The sequence below is a fragment of the Lissotriton helveticus genome, chromosome 9 (genome assembly GCF_964261635.1).
Source record: "Lissotriton helveticus chromosome 9, aLisHel1.1, whole genome shotgun sequence".
Taxonomy (NCBI): domain Eukaryota; kingdom Metazoa; phylum Chordata; class Amphibia; order Caudata; family Salamandridae; genus Lissotriton; species Lissotriton helveticus.
In genome coordinates this window covers 667,495,987-667,516,666 of record NC_136070.1, presented here as the reverse complement: position 1 = coordinate 667,516,666, position 20,680 = coordinate 667,495,987, and positions in this window count along the sequence as shown.

Here is a 20,680-nt window from a genome sequence, read left to right as displayed (position 1 = left end):
TTGCCTCTTGCTTGTTGCCTCTAGTTCCTGCTTGTTCCAGACTGATCTAGTGACACCGCAGGGATTTTCCCAACTTAGCATTCTTCCTACCAACAGGAGCCTCGCCCACTCCAGGACCCACTTAATGCGGCGAAGGTGAGCCAAAGGCAAGCCTGTCTGTGCCCGTCTGCTCATGGACCGCACCCAGTGCCTTGTCCCCTGGCTCTTCTGACCCCAAATATATACCATTGCCAAGCTCTATACCCTCAGACCCGGCTGCCGCAACAAACACTGCCACTGCGCGAGCCACGCTCCACAGTAGGACCTTTGACCTGCACCCACTGCCACCTCACCTGCCACTGCACACATACCAGCCCACCATGAATACACCACAGACACCACCTGACCAAAAACACAAACTTGCAAGCACCTTTCTCAACACACGCTCACTATGCAAGCCTTCCACTTAATTACAAGACCTCATCGCCATCCTCACACCCAACATCGGCTTCCTCACTGAGACCTAGTTCAACTCCACATCAACCCGAGGCATTGCCACAGTGATATAGATGCATATAAAATCACTCACCAGGACCGCACCAACAACCCATACAGTGTAACACCACCACCGACAACACCACCACCCCCATGGAACATCTCAACTTCAAGCTCCACACGGATGACAAAACAACCAGTGGAGGCACCCACGCATTCCCCAGGCCCATGCTCCAGCTTGGTCAACCTCATGACAGACTTCATTGCACCCCCAGGGCTAGATTCCAAGGACTAGGTGTTCCAGAGTGACCTAAATTTCCACATCGACGACCCCATTGACAAAAACACTGCACACCTCCTGGACAGTATGAACGACCCTACAAACACCTCAGGACACACGCTGGACCCAATTTTCACCTCCAGCAACCGTGTCAAATACAGCCATGTCACAGAATTCACATGGACCTATCACTCCATCATCCACTTCAGCATCTCCAGCCCCTGCACCCCCACCCCCAAGATGGTCAACACCCCCCACTGGAGGTGGAACAAAATCTCAGAAACCAGCTGGGCGAATGCCCACAACACCTCCAACCCTATTAGCGACACCAACCTCGAACAGTGAGTGACAAACCTCAATGCCTGGATTACCAATTGCGCAGGCAGCATTGTTTCCATCAAGAGCAATGTCCAGAGAAAATCCTCCAAAAAGGCCAGCTGGTACACCCAAGAACTCAGAACAGCGAAACGAGATAGCAAAGAGTTGTAGAGGAGTTGGCGCAAGGACACCTCAGACAGGGCAGCCTTGAAGACCTCCCTCAATCTCTACCCTCTGCCTGCTGAGGACAATAAAGAAGACAGTCCTTGCCGCATCCATCGAAACCAGTGCCAAAAACACCAAGTAACTTTTTTTAAATCATTAAGGAACTCCCCAACCCTCACATCCTCACAGGAGCTGCGCGACAACCTCACCCACTTCTACATCGACAAGATTGCAACCATATACAGAAACCTCGAACCCCAACCACACCTACGGACATCCTCAACAGATGCGCCTCAACCATAACTGACATGAACCACACACTGACCACCTGTAACATCCTTTCAACGAACGACACCAATTCCACCATGAAATTCATCCCACAAACCTATGCCCGCACAACATCTTCAACCTTGAAAACCAAAGGTTATGTCAGGAACTCACCACCCTACTCACTACCTCTATCACCTCTGCAACGTTTCCTGATACCTGGAAAAATGCTGAGTCAGCTCATGACAAACCTGGAGCAGAACTAACTACTCAAAGCCTCCCAATCTGGCTTCCATAGCAATCACAACACCGAAACTGCTCTGATCGCAGCCGCCGATGACATACAAATCCTCCTCAACTGAGGAGAAACAGTAGCTTTGATCCTCCTTGACCTCTCGGCAGCCTGTACCCCACTCACTGATTGAAAGACTCCACTATATCGGCATCCAAGGGGACACACTCAGATGGATCACCTGCTTCATCACAGGAAGAACCCAGAGGATCGACCTCCCACCTTCACCTCTGACCGCAAGGAGGTCGCTTGCGGTGTCCCCCAGGGCTTATCCCTCAACCCCACACCATTCAACACATATATGACCTCAGTGTCCAACATTGTCAGATCCCACGTTCTCAACATAATTTCCTATGCAGAGGACACCCAACTCATCCTCTCACTCACTAACAACCCCACCACCACCAGAACCAATTTCCACAGATGCATGACAAATGTTACCGACTGGATGAAAAACAACTGCTTGCAGCTGAATACAGACAAAATGGAAGTACTGATTTTGGCAACAGCAGCAACACATGGAATTATTCCTGGTGGCCATCAGACCTCACTCGCTCTAACCATGCCTGAAACCTCAGATTATTAATTGACAACAAGTTCACCATGAAATCACAGATCAATGCCTTCTCCTCTGCCTGCTTTCCTCACTCTGCTCATGCCATGTAAGATCCTCAAGTTGCTCCCCTTACACAAGAGGTGTACCGTGACACAATCCATACTCACCAGCAGACTGGACTACAGCAATTCCCTCTATGTAGGAATTGCCACACATTTCCTACAGACACTTCAGAACATACAGAACGCTACAGCCAGACTCATCATTGGCCTTCACCGATGAACCCATATCACACCCCACCCCAGGAAATTCCACTGGCTCCCCGTACAGAAAACATGCCAATTTAAGCTGCTGATCCATGCACACAAGGCTCTACACAACCAAGGACCTGCCTACATTAACCACCGCCTGAACTTCCACCAACCGTCAAGAAGACTAGGTTCTGCCCCCCTTTCACTTGCCCGTACTCCCTGCATCTACCGAAGTAGAGGACTCTACTTCTCCCACATCGCAACAGAAACCTGGAATAGCGTCTCCACGTACCTCCGGACAATCACATCACTTTCAGAATTTCAAATGGCTCTCACGACCTGGCTGTTCGAATAAGCCTGTGGGGCCTGAAGGCCCATGAATACCCTATCAGGTGATTAGCCATGCTTTATAAATCCTGATTGATTGTTCGATGGACCTTTTCCCTGACAAGCCTTGGTCTGCTCAACTTTTCGACCCTGAGGGCCTAGTGTTAAAAGGGTATACTTGTTGCTCAATTTTTGGTTCATCTGTAAACTTAGCCACAGGACGGCATTGGTAAAAGGCTCTCATTGTTAAAATTAAGACCAGTAACCATTTTCTGTCTTGGGCCGCCTAAAAATGATTCAACATGTCTTAATGGCTACCTAAGAGACATCTCATTTTGCCCTGTAACAGTTATAGTCAGTGGATTAATCGGGGTAGGAGTAACAATTAAAGTGGGCCTGCTGCAGTCTCAGTTTATGTAATACATATTGTCTCAGCTGTCAGTAAACTTGTATAATCTCTTGTAGAATGTTTTTGCCGACCACTAATTACTGTTGGTCTCTTGGTAGGTGAGAGGTGTATTCTACTAATGCTAGCCACTGCTGACAGGTAACATTAATGGACTCGCCCACCCTGGCTCCTTGACATGTGGTAACCCTCCTTGATATCACTTAATGTGCTCTGAATATGTTAAGAGGAGTATATCATAAACAAAGTAGAATCCACTGAAGAGTGACCGTGGTCCCTACAATGGTGGGGAGCACTTAGTGTTTTTAAAATACCCCTCACACACCTAAAGGAGCCTTGGTGTCATGCTTCATCATTGGGGTCTTCGCACCCCTCTACGGGATGCGGCGTGCTACTACCTACGACTACGCGGGAGCACTTATACACAGACTATGTGTGGTGTGTGTAGGGTAGTGGTTTGTCAGTGAGTAGTGGGGTTTGGAATGTGATAGGTGATGATTAAAAAATACCTGGCTCATGGGGTAGAAACATTTTTAATATGCCCCCGGGCTGGTATTGTTAAAAGGGTGTGGTGTGAGGTTACCAATGTATAGTGATGTACATTAACCTCGCTTGTGCGTCAACATGTTTCGAAGTCTAAAACTCCTTCTTCAGGACGGGGTTGCACAAATCCCCACTGTTAGACCTGTCTGCCTTTGGATTGTCCCTCCTAATTATTTATTTATTTTGTCCCCTTTGTGCCCCTCAAAACCCTTGATTTTTATGTCCACTGAATTTTTGCGGTGTTGTCCTAGGGGTTAGGTATTCCTTGCCCTCATGGTCTTTTATCTCTGGGCCTAGGTGTCCTTCCTGACTAAAAATTATCCAGACTCACAAAATGGTGGTCATCAACTGCCATAACTGCCACTGCTGAGACTTGACCCATAGAATAGAATAGGAGCATTCCAGAACCTTCTGGTCCCTTCTGGACCTTCTAGGGTCAGCCTATATAAGGCGGAATGCTGGGCAGCCATTTTAGAAGGTGCTAGGTAGTGAGGCATCACTGAGGGCTGACTGGAGCGCGGACTACTGTGGATAAGAGAAGGGAGGTCCTGTCAGGGTTGATAGTCCTTTAAGGTCTGCTGCCCGAGCTGAGAATCTGCCTCTCTTACAGCCGATCTGGCCCAGCTGAGTTAGACTTTCCTGTGGCAGTTTTCCTAGTTTGGGCACAAGGGAAAACGACAGCGGTGAGCGCATTCTGAGGACTTGGCCTGGTGGTGTAGGAGGAAGAAGGGGGCTGAGGTGTTCCTTCTCTCTTGCTAACCCCCAACGTCTGGATTGCTAGGGGTGTTGTACGGGGACAACCCCATCCACTTACCAACGTTTCTGGGTTCCGACGAATGCAGGGAGCTCACCCCGTTGCTGTGCGTGGGAGCATTTGCCCCCCTTGAGGAACTGTGGCTCCGTCTGGTGATCGGAGAGTTCTGGCGCTCCGCTGAGGCTTGTTGGAGTGGAGAGTGTTGCCCGGAGTAGTGTCCCGCCGAGTGCGCAAGCCGGAAGCTGGGGAGGACTCTGCCTCCGGTGGTGGGCGGTGCAGTACCGTAGCAGTCCTACTTCCGCGCACGCTCCGTGAGGCGACGCTGAACGGTAGCGTCTCTTCAGCGGCACAGGACTTTTGAGAGAGAAGGCTGGTCTTCACTCGTCGGGCGCCACGCAGGAGCCGAAGGTTATCTGACGAGCGAAGCGAGGCTCCGTCCCCCCTGGTACACCGGAACTTCAGCGGAGGTGGCGCTGCGGCGGAGGGCGGGTAAACGGCCTGCATTTCCCCCCGGGAAGCTGTGAAGCGACCGAAGACTCCCGGCGGCAGGGAGAGGCCATTAACGCTTGTGCTCAACCTCAAGTAAGACGGGGGAGTGGGGGCTCTGGAGGGATAGCCCGGCAGGGTGCCTACTAACGAACCATCTGACAACTCCAGGGGAAGAAGTGTCGGGGGTTCAGGGGAAATCACAGGACTTCCACCTAGCGGCAGGGGACGGTCCGAGTAGAAAACGGATCTGGAAACCAGAAATCGGAGAACTGGGTGAAACCTGTTTAAGAGACCTGGCAGTGTCCAACTCCTCTTTGGGTCCCATTGGGAGTACCTGGAACTCACTCTGACTAGGGGCCCGATGTAGGTAATGAACAAGTTACTTACCTTCGGTAATGCTTTTTCTGGTAGATACAATATCTGCCTGTGGATTCCTCACCTTGTGAATATCCCCCTGCGTCAGCAACATTCGGAAATTCTTTTTGTAGCTTCCCGCTGACGTGGACTCGGACGTCACAGAGGCACGGCATCGCTCGCGAATCCGCTGACGTCACCGACGCCTACAATAGGCCCACGCCGGCGTGATGACATCAGTTCCGCCCCTTTTTTCCATGCCATCGAGGCACACGGACGGACCAATGACAGTAGACATATACACAGTATACACAATACCAATATCAAGGTAACACACACAGTGTGAAGCAAATGCAATAAAACATTTTACAACAAAATAAATATATAACAGAAACACTGGTATAGAAGAGTGGTCAACGGGGAGGCGGGTGGGTCAGTGAGGAATCCACAGGCAGATATTGTATCTACCAGAAAAAGCGTTACCGAAGGTAAGTAACTTGTTCTTCTGATAGATACATCTGCCGTGTGGATTCCTCACCTTGTGAATAGAGTCCCACAGCAATCCCCACTCCTGGAGGAGGGTGTCCACTCCGCTATACTAGGAAATCTTGGAGGACAGAACGTGCGAAATGACCGTCCCTCCTCACCTCGGTATCCAAGCAGTAATGCTTCGCAAAAGTGTGGAGGGAGGTCCAAGTCGCCGCTCTGCAAATGTCCTCAACTGGAACACCTCTAGACAAAGCAGATGTTGCAGACTTTGCTCTAGTTGAATGTGCTCTAATACCCTCAGGAGGGTCCTTACCCGCCAGAGAGTAGCAAATCTTGATGCACAGGATTATCCATCTGGAAAGTGTGCGCTTGTGCACCGCTCTGCCCTTCTTGCAGCCAGCAAAACCCATGAAGAGCTGATCGTCAATACGATAGTCTTTAGTCCTATCAAGATAGAAACTAACAGCTCTCTTTGGGTCCAAGCGATGAAGCCTCTCCTCCTCCTTGGAAGGGTGTGGGGGAGGATAGAAGGTAGGAAGGGTAATGGACTGACCTAGATGGAAGGGAGTTACCACCTTAGGCAGAAAAGCAGCCCTGGTCCTAAGAACCATTCTTTCAGCATGAATGGACAAGAATGGGGCTTGGAACTAAGAGTTTGAAGCTCACTCACCCTCCTTGACGAGGTGATTGCAACCAAGAAGACCGTTTTAAAAGAAAGAAGCCTCAAGGGACACTTGTGCAAGGGTTCGAAGGGAGAACCCATCAAGTAGGTCAACACAAGATTCAAATCCCAATGAGGAACAATAAAAGGAGTAGGAGGGAACTTATTTGTGAGGCCCTTCAAAAATCTTAAAACCACAGGAGATTTGAAAAGAGAAGGCTGATCAAGCAAACAGAGAAATGCCGACAGCGCTGAAAGATAGCCCTTCACTGTAGCAACGGCAAGACCCTGTTGCGCCAGAGAAAGGGCAAACTGGAGAACATCAGACAAATGGGCTCTCAAAGGGTCTATAGACTTCTCCCCTCACCAAATGACAAATTTTGACCACCTATAAGAATAGATGGACTTAGTGGAGTCATGCCTGGCTGACAAGAAGACATCCACCACATCAGGCGGGAGAGAAAAAGAACTCAGGTTGCCTCGTTCAATCTCCAGGCATGAAGGTGTAAGATCTGGAGGTGGGGGTGTAGAACCTGCCCCTCCATCTGAGAGAGGAGGTCTGCCCTGTGAGGGAGACGGAGCGGCGGGTGAGAGGAGAGGTGGAGAAGGTCTGAGTACCACACCCTTCTTGGCCAATCCGGGGCAATCAATATAACTTGGGCCCGGTCTTGGCGAATTTTCCTCAGAACCCGAGGAATCAAAGGTATGGGAGGAAACGCATAAAGGAGTTGCAAGCTCCAACTCAACTGAAACGCGTCCCCCAAGGCTCCTTGCATCGGATACTGGAGACTGCAGAATGACAGGCAGTGAGCGTTCTCGCGAGTAGCGAACAGGTCCACCTGAGGAGTCCCCCACGTCCGAAAGACATGACGAACCACCTCTGGGTGAAGCCTCCACTCGTGGTCGGCCGAGAACTGCCGACTGAGACTGTCCGCTCGCACGTTTAGAACTCCGGCCAGATGATTTGCCATCAGACAAATCTGGTGGTCCTGAACCCAGGACCAGAGACGCAGAGCCTCTTTGCAGAGACACTGCGACCCCACTTCTCCCTGCTTGTTGACATACCACATCGCGGTCGTGTTGTCCGTCAGGACTTGAATCGACCGACCGCGAAGGGAAGGGAGGAAGGCCTTGAGCGCCAGACGTATTGCCCGTAATTCCAGAAGGTTGATGTGAAGCAACCTTTCCTCTGGAGACCAAAGACCCTTGACCTCCAGGTCCCCCAGATGAGCACCCCGAGAGTGGATGCATCTGCAATTACCGTGGCCACCGATGGAGGAAGTTGAAAAGGCTTTCCCTGTGACAGATTGCCTTCCACGCTCCACCAAGTCAGATCCGCTGCAGTTTCTCTGGAGATCCTCACAGACTCCCTGAGATCTCCGTTGTGCTGATACCACTGCCTGCGGAGGCACCACTGGAGTGCCCTCATGTGCCAGCGTGCATGGTTGACCAACAGAATGCAAGAAGCCATCAGACCGAGCAGGCGAAGAACCTTCAGGACTGGAACGACCGCTCCATTGTAGAACAAAGGAATCATTTCCTGTATGTCGCGAATCCTTTGAGGAGGAGGGAATGCACGACACACAGTAGTGTCCAGTACCGCACCTATGAACAGGTTGCGCTGGGAGGGCACCAGGTGAGATTTGGGTACATTTATCGAAAAACCCAACCTGTGTAACAACTGAGTTGTCTCTTGCAGATGATGGAGCACGTTCTCCGGCGACTCCGCTTTGATCAACCAGTCGTCCAGATACGGGAACACATGTATCCCCGACCTCCTGAGATGTGCAGCCACCACTGCCATCACCTTGGTGAAGACTCGAGGCGCAGTAGTAAGACCAAACGGGAGGACCGCAAACTGGTAAAGTTGCGACCCAACCGTAAAACAGAGATACTTTCTGTGTGACTTCAAGATGGGAATATGAAAATACGCATCTTGCAAGTCGATCAACACCATCCAATCTTCTTCCAGCAGCGCTTGAAGAACCTGTGCAAGAGTGAGCATCTTGAACTTTTCCTGTTTCAGGTAAAGGTTCAAGATCCTGAGATCCAGAATTGGCCGAAGCCTGCCATCCTTTTTGGGGATCAGGAAGTACCGGGAGTAGCATCCCTGACCCCTCTCCTGCTCCGGAACCACCTCTATCGCACCTTTTCGAAACAAAGCCAGGACTTCTTCTTGCAGGAGAAGCAGGTGGTCCTCCGAACAATAACCTTGGCAAGGAGGGCAATTGGGAGGGAACTCCTGGAAAGGAAGCGCATACCCATTCTCCACAAGATTGAGAACCCAAAGATCCGATGTTATCAATTCCCAATCTTGTAGAAAATGGGTAAGCCGGCCCCCCACTGGGCCCACATGATCCAGAATGGTGGATCTAGGGCTGCTTTGCTGCTGTGGCTGGGGGCTGGGATGGGGAAGATGAGGAAGAGGAGGAAACATTACGGCCCTGAGCTCGGGCCCTTTGTTTGCCTCTATAAGCTCTGTATAAAGTGTTCTGCTGCTGCTGTGGCTGCTGTTGGGTTGATTTATAGTTTCGAAAAGAAGATCTGCCAAATCCTCTTGAACGTCTTACAAAAGTGCCCCTGGTCTGAAGGCCCAACGACTTTGCCGTTGCTCTGCTATCTTTAAAGCGTTCCAATGCAGTGTCTGCCTTCTTCCCAAACAATCCAGACCCGTGAAAAGGAAGATCCATCAATGCAGCTTGGACATCAGTGGAAAACTCACTAGATTTAAGCCATGCGGCTCTCCTTGTCGCAACTGAAGAACCCATGATCCTTGCCACAGAATCAGTCGTGTCCAATCCACTTTGGATAACCTGTCTTGCTGCAGCTTGAGTATCAGAAATTACCTCCTGAAAGTCTTTCCTATCCTCTTCAGGTATCTTGGGTACCAATTGTTTCACCGTGTCCATAAGAGCATGGATATAACGCCCCATTAAGCAGGTTGCATTTGTGGATTTAAAAGCCATACTGGCAGAGGAAAAGACCTTCTTAGCAGCCTGATCCTGCTTTCTAGACTCCTTTTCCGCTGGGACCTGCGGAAACGCACCCATAGATCTCTTGGAACAGGCAGCCTGCACCACCAAACTCTCAGGTAGAGGATGAGATGTTAAAAATTCTTTATCACCACATGATAAGGTGTCACATCTTTTGAGGGTTCATTAGAAACCGAAACAAGGTCCCATTCAGGTGACAGTTCAAGGCCACTAGCTACAGATAGGTCCTCAAAAGGGTCCTCAGAATCCTGAAGCTTGCCCTCCTCCAGATTTTCCTCTCTATATCTTTCCTCTTCCATCAATCTTTGGGCTTCACGCCTAGATCTTAGCTTCACATTCGAAGCCGTCGGATCCGCAATCGACTCCGACGGAGCCAGAGCCGGCGTCGAACTCGACGTCGGACGAGGGAGAGATTCACGACGTCGCTCAGGGTTCGGCATCATAGTTGATGGAACTGGAGTCGAAGGAATCGGAGTCATCGATCTCGGCGTCGATGGCTTCGGTGTCGAAGGCCTCGCCGGAGTCGGATAATGCCAATGCGGCGCCGGAGCCGGCATAAAAGGCATAAAGGGCGCAGGTGCATAGGAATGAGGAACACCCAAACCATATGCCAAAGGACCCATAGGACCAGTAGGAGCCCCAGAGGGATACATAGCCCTTGAATAAATTCCGAACATCGCATTCAGGAAATGCGAAGGGTCCTGACCTGGAGCCGGGAAGGCTGGGTATGAACCCCCAGGTTGCTCTTGAGGACGTGGAGTCGAAACGACGTCGACCTCTTCTTCGGGCTGGTGTACCGGAGTCATACGACCTTCGGGCATCCGAGCTCCACCCTCACCAACCTCCTCCCCCTCACCTTCATCCTCCCGACCTGAAGGATGGGATGGGTCCGGAGATGGAACACTCTTCTGCTTCGGTGAACTCCGTGAGTTTGCATGCAACGCCTCAACCTCGACATCGTGATCCTCCGAAGCCGACGAAACTACTTTCTCGATCAGTTTCACTTGTGACTTCAGCTTGGAACCCGACTCTTTCCTCGATCGATGTCGGGATTCATGGGTTCTCTTTTTATGCTTCTTTCTAGAAGACCTTGAAGCATGGGCCGAGGACGAATCCGACCGCGACCTCGATCGAGATCTTGACTTCGAACGACGAGTTCGCGATCTTGACTTCTTCTTTTCTTTTCCTTCTTTAAACTTAGCAACCAGAAGTTTTGCTTCTCTCTCCCGGAGGGCCTTTGGTGTCATCTTCTTGCAGGACTGGCAGTCCTTGACTTCGTGGTTGGAGCTCAGACACCACAAACAGCATTCATGCGGATCTGTAATGGACATTATTTTGTTACATTCTCCGCAAGCTTTAAACCCGGTCTTCTTCGAGGTCATGATGAAAACGAGAAGACAAAGATACTAGAAATTTAGATAGTAACAAAGTTACAGTAAAGGCTACAGACGATCCCAGAAAACCGTTAGCGTCGACGACGCGGAAAAAAGGGAACAGATGTCATCACGCCGGCGTGGGCCTATTGTAGGCGTCGGTGACGTCAGCGGAGTCGCGAGCGATGCCGTGCCTCTGTGACGTCCGAGTCCACGTCGGCGCGAAGCTACAAAAAGAATTTCCGAATGTTGCTGACGCAGGGGGATATTTACAAGGTGAGGAATCCACACGGCAGATGTATCTATACGAATCTTATTTACCACTTCTTAAATACCGAATTTTACCGATTCGGTATTTAAGAAGTGGTAAATATGAAGGGGGAGATGTAGGTATTTCCAGATGTGTAAATACCGAATCTTTAAGAAGCCCATAGGAATCAATGGGCAATACCGATTCTGTAATTACAGAATCGGTAATTACCGATTTTAGCAAGGGTGCAGGGGGTTCCCTAGGTCCAACATAATTGGTGTCCAGCGGTGGGATCTAAACTGTGTTTGTGTCTACTCTGAAGTAACAAAGCCTTCCCCACAGGCCTACACCTGGAGTTTTCTCCTGGCGGACTTACCAATTACTACTTTTGTTTTTTCTAAATTCATTCCTGGTGGTGGGTGGAGGTGGCTTCAAATTGCCCCTTGTGAATCTATTCTTTTTGTGTGATTGTCCCTACATTGCTCTTCAGCAAAATGGAATTTGCTCTGGAAGAACTGGAAACTTATTCTGCAGCCCAGCTTAGAGACTTTTGCCAAAAGATGGGAGTGTTTTTTAAGCGTGGTGCTAAGAAGGGGGAACTCCAGACCAGTTTGAGGGCTTGGGTGGCAGCACATGGAGAAGAGAAGGAGGAGGAAGAGGGGACGGACCGGGACATAGTCATAGGGGTAGAGGGATTGTTCCATCCTGAGATGGGAAACCTACTTCCAGGACCGATGACATGCTCAAGGAAGGGCAGTAGTGTCTCCGGAGGAAGCTTGACCGAAGCTGAACTAATGGACAGGAGGGAGAAAAGACAATTAAAGTTAGAATTGGCCAGGTTAGAGCAGGAGAGGGAGGGACAGAGGGTGGCTCATGAGATAAAACTGAGAGAGCTAGAACTCAAGGCCCTACAGTTAGGGCCCTCCAATTCTCCGAATGGTGGCAGCGAAACCAAAGAATTAACCAAGGAATCCAGACCCTACCTACCTAAAGACATAGTTGCTAGCTACAGCCAAGGGGATGACATCGCCAAGTGGCTGGCTGCCTATGAGGTCTCCTTAAGAGCCCATGGGATCCAGGAGAAACACTGGGGGGGTGGTTTATATAAGTACATGCCTCCTACTGGACGGGATACACTATTGGCCCTAGAGCAGGATGAGCAGACCCACTACCCCACCATGAAAGTGGCGTTAATTAAAAAGTTTGGGCTAACCCCAGAAAAGTATTGCCAAAAGTTTAGGGGGAGTCACAAATTAGGCACCCAAAACTGGGTGGATTTCCTGGACTATGCAAGAAAGGCATTGGAGGGCTGGATACAGGGCAGCGAGGTGAAGGATTATGAGGGGTTATATGACCTTTTTCTCAAAGAGCATCTACTCGAGAAATGTTTTCCCGAGCTGCGTCAACACCTGGTGGACAGCAAGCTGACCAACCCCCGGAAGCTTGCAGAGGAGGCGGATATCTGGGAAAGTACCCGGGTGTCCTCAAAGGGGACTGGAGGGGATTCCCAAAGGGCCGGACAGGGCGCCCCTAGGAAGAAGGAGGGGGGAGATAAAAAGCGGGAGTTCTCTAAAGGTCCCCAAAATAGTTTCCAGATTAAGGGAACAGGTTTCACCCCTAAGGCTAACCCGCCCAGAAACCCTCATCCTGGCCAAAGCCAGCAGCCAAGGGTTGTCCACTGCTTTGAGTGTGGTGGTGTTGGACATTATAAGGGAGATGTCAAGTGCCCAAAGAGACCACCCCCTCCCACTGGAGGAAAAGCCCCAGGAGTAGCTAGTGTAGTGCTCGGGGAGGAGTTGCCCTTAAATAAGGGGGGTGAGTGGGCGGGTGTCACCTTAGTGTCCCTGGGAGATCGGGAGATGGTTCCTAAGATCCAGGTGCCCCCAAATACTGTAAAGTATGGGCAATGGATCACCATCAATGGCCAAAGAGGGGAGGCTCTGAGGGATACAGGAGCCAGTATGACTATGGTGAGGAGTCAACTGGTGTCTCCAGAGCAGGTGATTCCCAATGTACTCCACCCTGCCGCGATGGCTGACGGCAGAATGGGCCACTACCCTGTAGCCGAGGTTCCCTTTGAGTGGGAAGGGGTTGCAGGTTCACTTCGAGTTGCCGTAAGCCCTGCCGTGCCAGTCGATTGTCTGCTGGGGAATGACATGGAGCACAATGCTTGGAGAGAGGTGGAATACCGGACTCATTCGGAGATGCTGGGTACACCTGACTGGGCCTGTGTAAGCACAAGGTCTGCGACTGCCCAGAGAGGGAGTTCGCCTGGGCTGGAGCCTGGGACAATGGCCCAGCCCGCTGCCAAAAAGGGACAGATCCGGAGACAGGAGAAGCCTGCTTCGGCTTCCACGCCCCATGAGACAGATCGGCCACCTGCGGTGGTGGGCCAGGAGTCCGTGGAGGGGGAAGTAGTCTCCTTAGAGGACCTACCCATCCCGGCTGAGTGGCATGTGGAGGGAGGGCCTACCTGGGAGGAGTTCTGTAAGGGCCAGAAGGAGTGCCCTACCCTTGAGGGACTGAGGCGACAGGCCAAAGCCCAGGCAGCAGGGAACGTTGCAGGGCACTACCACATTTACTGGGAGGACGGACTCCTCTACAGTGAACCCAAGGTACCTTTAATGATGGTGACTGATGGAGGAGAGGAAGCGGAAAGCGAGCCTCTCCCGGACTTGTTTTCGTCTCAGGAAAAGGATGGGTCGGTGGAGGGAGTGATTCTCTCCCCATCCCTAACTCCTGAGCAGCGAGAGGACTGCCGCCAGATACTGGAGCAGTACTCTACGTTGTTCTCCCTTGTCCCGGGAAGGACCCACCTGTGTACTCATGATGTGGACACAGGAGACAGCCCACCAGTGAAGTCAAAGACCTACCGGCTGTCAGACAAGGTGAAGGCCAGCATCCACGGAGAGGTTACCAAGATACTGGAGCTAGGAGTTATTGATCCTTCCAGTAGCCCCTGGTCCAGTCCGGTGGTTCTAGTGCCAAAAGCAACTCCACCAGGCACCACTCCAGAACTGAGGTTCTGTGTGGATTACCGGGGACTGAACTCAGTTACCAAAACTGATGCTCATCCGATCCCTAGGGCGGATAAATTGATTGACCGGCTGGGAGCTGCCCAATATCTGAGTACCTTTGACCTTACTTCAGGGTACTGGCAGATCTCCCTTACAGATGGAGCAAAGGAAAGGTCAGCTTTCTCCACGCCTGAGGGACACTTCCAGTTCAGTGTGATGCCCTTTGGGCTCAAGAACGCCCCTGCCACTTTCCAGCGGCTGGTGAATCAAGTCCTCTCCGGAATGGAGGGTTTCTCCGCTGCTTACCTGGATGACATTGCCGTCTTCAGTAGCAGTTGGGAGGACCATTTGCATCACTTGCAAGCAGTTCTCCAGGCCTTGAAACAAGCTGGCCTGACAATCAAAGCCAGCAAATGTCAGATTGGGCAGGGGTCGGTTGTGTACCTAGGTCACTTGGTGGGTAGGGGAACAGTGCAGCCCCTCCAGGCAAAGATTGAGGCAATCATGGCCTGGGAACCCCCCAAGACCCAGACTGAGGTCCGAGCTTTCCTGGGCCTCACAGGTTACTACCGTCGCTTTGTGAAGGGGTATGGCACTATTGTAGCGCCCCTCACAGAGCTCACATCCAAGAAGCAACCTCGACGGGAAGTCTGGACAGAGGCTTGTTAGCAAGCCTTTGAGAAATTGAAGCAGGCAATGTGTGCAGCACCGGTCCTGAGGGCCCTAGACTTCTCCAAGGAGTTCATTGTCCAGACAGACGCATCAGAACATGGCATTGGGGCAGTGTTATCGCAACTCAATGAAGAGGGTCTGGATCAGCCTGTAGTTTTCCTATCCAGGAGACTGCTTCCCCGGGAACAGAAGTGGAGTGCAATTGAGCGGGAGGCTTTTGCAGTGGTGTGGGCTCTGAAGAAGTTGCGGCCATACCTGTTTGGCTCGCACTTCCTGGTTCAGACTGACCACCGACCCCTTCGTTGGCTGATGCAAATGAAGGGGGAAAATCCCAAGTTGTTGAGATGGTCCATCTCCCTACAGGGAATGGACTTCCGGGTTGAACATCGGCCTGGAGTGGACCACGCCAATGCAGACGGTCTCTCTAGGTATTTCCGCCTTAGTGATGAGGACTCCCAAGGGGTTGGGTAGCTCTCCCCACTTTCAGCTGGGGGGGACGCGTGTTAGACCTGTCTGCCTTTGGGTAGTCCCTCCTAATTATTTATTTATTTTGTCCCCTTATTGCCCCTCAAAACCCTTGATTTTTATGTCCACTGAATTTTTGCGGTGTTGTCCTAGGGGTTAGGTGTTCTTTGCCCTCATGGTCTTTTATCTCTGGGCCTAGGTGTCCTTCCTGACTAAAAATTATCCAGACTCACAAAATGGTGGTCATCAACTGCCATAACTGCCACTGCTGAGACTTGACCCATAGAATAGAATAGGAGCATTCCAGAATATTCTGGTCCCTTCTGGACCTTCTAGGGTCAACCTATATAAGGCGGAATGCTGGGCAGCCATTTTAGAAGGTGCTAGGTAGTGAGGCATCACTGACGGCTGACTGGAGCGTGGACTACTGTGGATAAGAGAAGGGAGGTCCTGTCAGGGTTGATAGTCCTTTAAGGTCTGCTGCCCGAGCTGAGAATCTGCCTCTCTTACAGCCGATCTGGCCCAGCTGAGTTAGACTTTCCTGTGGCAGTTTTCCTAGTTTGGGCACAAGGGAAAACGACAGCGGTGAGCGCATTCTGAGGACTTGGCCTGGTGGTGTAGGAGGAAGAAGGGGGCTGAGGTGTTCCCTCTCTCTTGCTAACCCCCAACGTCTGGATTGCTAGGGTTGTTGTACGGGGACAACCCCATCCACTTACCAACGTTTCTGGGTTCCGACGAATGCAGGGAGCTCACCCCGTTGCTGTGCGTGGGAGCATTTGCCCCCCTTGAGGAACTGTGGCTCCGTCTGGTGATCGGAGAGTTCTGGCGCTCCGCTGAGGCTTGTTGGAGTGGAGAGTGTTGCCCGGAGTAGTGTCCCGCCGAGTGCGCAAGCCAGGAAGCTGGGGAGGACTCTGCCTCCGGTGGTGGGCGGTGCAGTACCGTAGCAGTCCTACTTCCGCGCACGCTCCGTGAGGCGACGCTGAATGGTAGCGTCTCTCCAGCGGCACAGGACTGGTGAGAGAGAAGGCTGGTCTTCACTCGTCGGGCGCCACGCAGGGGCCGAAGGTTATCTGACGAGCGAAGCGAGGCTCCGTCCCCCCTGGTACACCGGAACTTCAGCGGAGGTGGCGCTGCGGCGGAGAGCGGGTAAACGGCCTGCATTTCCCCCCGGGAAGCTGTGAAGTGACCGAAGACTCCCGGCGGCAGGGAGAGGCCATTAACGCTTGTGCTCAACCTCAAGTAAGACGGGGGAGTGGGGGCTCTGGAGGGATAGCCCGGCAGGGTGCCTACTAACGAACCATCTGACAACTCCAGGGGAAGAAGTGTCGGGGGTTCAGGGGAAATCACAGGACTTCCACCTAGCGGCAGGGGACGGTCCGAGTAGAAAACGGATCTGGAAACCAGAAATCGGAGAACTGGGTGAAACCTGTTTAAGAGAACTGGCAGTGTCCAACTCCTCTTTGGGTCCCATTGGGAGTACCTGGAACTCACTCTGACTAGATCTCTACTTGTACCTGATCTGAAGACAAGGGCTTGTGAGGGTATTGTTCTATTCAGTTAAGGCATTAACCCTGATTCCCAAAACAGGAGGAGGGTAAAGAATGGTGTAGAGTATTACAGGATGACTGTCTAAGAATCTTAGCACTGTATGAGATTACTGGGAATCAGTCATTGGAGGGAGAACCTCTGGTATCAACTACAAGTCAATGAAATGTTAAATCTTCTTGTTATGTATGTAACTAAAACCAATGGAAAGAACTTGTGATTCAAGGCAATGAATTGACCAAAGTAAGGTGATAAAGCGAAAAGGAAAACAAAGTATTTTTATAAAGAGACACGTATTTTCCTACAAAATGTTGGTGTAGTGTCCTTTTTGAGTGGATGGAGGTGATGTTACTGATGGGTGTGCCGCTAACTTAGCACATGTTCCTTGGAGTTAGGCCTTCCCACTTAGTGCCAAGCTACCCTATGTGACTTGGGGTTCCCTAGGTCCAACACCCACCTTACTCACATATGTTAAAAAAGTGTATTATACAGAAAATTGAACTTAAGGATATATTTGTACCTAATTCACAATATTTTTCGTAGTCTTTCGCCCAATAGGCGTTGCTGTAAGAAAAGACCTAGAAGGGAATAATGCATTGTAATCATTATTTACAAAGATATACACGTTTCTCATGGTAATGTAACCATAGTAAAGTGATGGGAAGCCGATATCTAGACAGAATTGTCATACTATTAGTGATCGTGCCCCCTGTAAAAAAAGGACAAGGACAGGACAAACAACACACAAAAAACATAAAGCACACGCTTCTAAAGTAACTTGGTTCCATGGGTTTTGGTGTTCTGTGAAAATTAATAAATATTAAAATTTTGTGTAGTGTGTTTCTTACTTAATAATGAGCCTCATTGCGTTTTGGGGGTTGGATCGGGCCACTATGCAATCTGCGGACAAAAAGGACTCTGGCTCAGGGTTTCTACTTACATGGTTCTGCAGTTACCCTCTTCGTTACAGGCTTTTACTCACGATTGCTGTTTGTAGGGTCAGTCTCCATCCCCTCGATGCGGCTCCACTGGAACTGAGGTTCTGAGCGGGTCATGTCCTTATATACTGGAAATATGCTCTTAATTGCCAGTAAATTGGTTAATAGGGAGGCGGAAGTGTCCAGCAATATGCCCAAACATGGGCGTGCCAGTAATTGTTGTTCCCCGTGAGGTGTGGGGAGCTGTGTTTTGTCCTGCGTGCATGCGCGGTTTCTGATTGTATTGTTAGTACACCAGAGCATGCGCAAAGCTAGTACTATACGAATGCGCATGCGTGGTAGTAACAACTCGAGAGTGGAGTTGTTTGGGGCGCCTCTTACAATGGTGTTCGCGACCTAGAAAGGTCTGGTGTAGGAAAAATTGTGTGATGGCAAAATATATAGGGATCTTGTGTAATATTGTAAACCGATAACATTATATCAGAAAGTACTCCACACTGTTAGATACATAAAAACATAAAACAGAGTATGTCTGGACCAATACGAGTGTTTATAAATTCTTATGGGGTGCTTGTATCCTCTCCGGGTGTTCCTAGTCTTTGGAATACAGTAATACCACTGGCAACTGCTTATAACCACTGGTAGACTGGTGATGTTCACACCCACGTAATCCTGGATTTTATCAACAGAATCATGGGTAAATTGAAGTGCCTATGTTATGTTAGAGACTTATAGGTCAACTGCGGCTCAGCGTAATTGACCTCAAGGTATTTCATCATTGAGACCAATGTTGTTTGTCCCCAGGCGGAACACCCATCTCTGCTCTTTTTTGAATAATCCTACTTCAGATGGCAATTGTTCAATTATTGTCCAGTTGAGGTCGTTGACGCAATGTTGTTTCTGTAAAAAATGTGATGCCATTTTTGTAGTGCTCTTTTTGCACCTTACATTGCTTTTATGTTCGTTTATTCTTACTTTGGCTGCTCTGGTGGTCACTCCGACGTATGCCAAACCACAGGGACACGTGATAAGGTACACTACATTTTTACTATTGCAGTTGGTGAATTTGCGTTGTTCCCACTTGCTTCAATTCCTGAAAGTCAGTTGTTGACTTTTTTTGGTAAGGTGGCAACTGCTACAATTGCCACACGGATGCTGGCCTTGTATCCCATGTACTGTAGTTTGTTGTTGGTGTCTTGTCTGTGGTCTGGTATGTACTAGAATGTCTTTTAGGTTCTTGCCCCATCTGTGGGCAAAAAGAGGTTTCTCAAAATTGAGTTCACCACTAGTCAAAATGCGCCAGTGTTTGTTAATCAATTTGGATACGTCGTTTGAATGGGTACAGTATGTTGTCACACAGACCGGTCTGTTTTTGTTCATTTCCTTTTCGCCCCTGTCCTCCAGCAGAGCTTCGCGATTGTTGTTGCGAGTTCTTTTCATTGCGGAATTTATGACTCTGTCAGGGTGCTGCCTCTGTTGTAGTTTGATTTTCAACTCAGATGCTTGCGCTTTGTATTGGCCTATATCACTGCAATTGCGGCGCAATCGCAGGAACTGGCCATAGGGAAGGTTCTCTCGTAGATGTCGAGGATGGAAACAGTTAAATCGTAACAGACAGTTCCTTGCTGTCAGTTTGAAATGGGTCACGGTCTTGAGGAAACCTCCTTTGCTATAGATATTCAAATCTAGAAAAATCATTGACTTATTTGACACTGAATGTGTAAACTTCAGGAAATCGTTTTGGATGTTCAGCCACGAAAGAAACTCTGTTACTGACTGTGAATCCCCCTGCCAGATGACCAGCACATCATCTATGTATCTTTTCCATGTTAAGATCTCGTTTCTGAAAGGGTTGTTTTGGTGGAGGATTTTAGTGGACTCTAGATGGTGGACATATAGTCCGGCCAGACTCGGTGCAAATGTGCTGCCCATGCTGGTCCCGTGGCTTTGGAGGTACAGTGTGTCTCCGTACTCAAAAAATTTTTTTGTCAATGCCATGGAAATGCATTCCATGACAATCCCCCTTGGGGTCTGATATTGCCATGTGGTTGAAAAGAGAACTTCTTCTATGATGAGAAGGGTCTCGTCATGAGGCAGACTTGTGTAAAGGCTCTCCACGTCAAGGCTCAGCATTAACTGAGTTTCTGGATCAAATGGTAAATCTTTGAGTAGTTGTAGGACCGTTTTGGTATCTTTAAGATACGTGTCTGTGGCTTGGACTAAAGGGCGTAGGAAAGCATCTGATGCCGGAGACAATGGGTCTCTCAGGTGGATGGTTCAGGTCTTTATGTATCTTCGGGATACTGTAGAAGTACGGAATTTTTGCGTTCTTCTGGATCAGAAATTCGGCTTCTTTTTTGGACATCCAATCATGCGTCAGTGCCTCTTCTACCATAGCCCCTATGGTGATACGTAGTGATTCTGTGGGGTCAGTTGTTACAATTTAGTAGTTTCTCCTATCAGATAGGAGTCTTAGGCACTCCTGATCATAGGCTGCCGTAGTCTGTACCACTATGGCCCCGCCTTTGTCTGCGGGCTTGATGGTAAGTTCTTTGTTCATTGATAGTTGTCTCAAGGCTTCTCGCTCCTTACGACTAGTGTTTTGATAGCTGTTGGAATTAGAGGTGTTTAATTTGCTCAATTCATGCATCAGAGCTTTTTCAAATGCCAGTACTTCCACTGGCAGTAGGGCATCTGATGGAGTGAAGGTAGATTTTGGTTTCAGAACTGTGTCTGAATTTTTCTGAGGGGCTTCTTGGTTGCGGAAAAAGGTTTGGAGTTTGATTTTTCTGATGAACTCC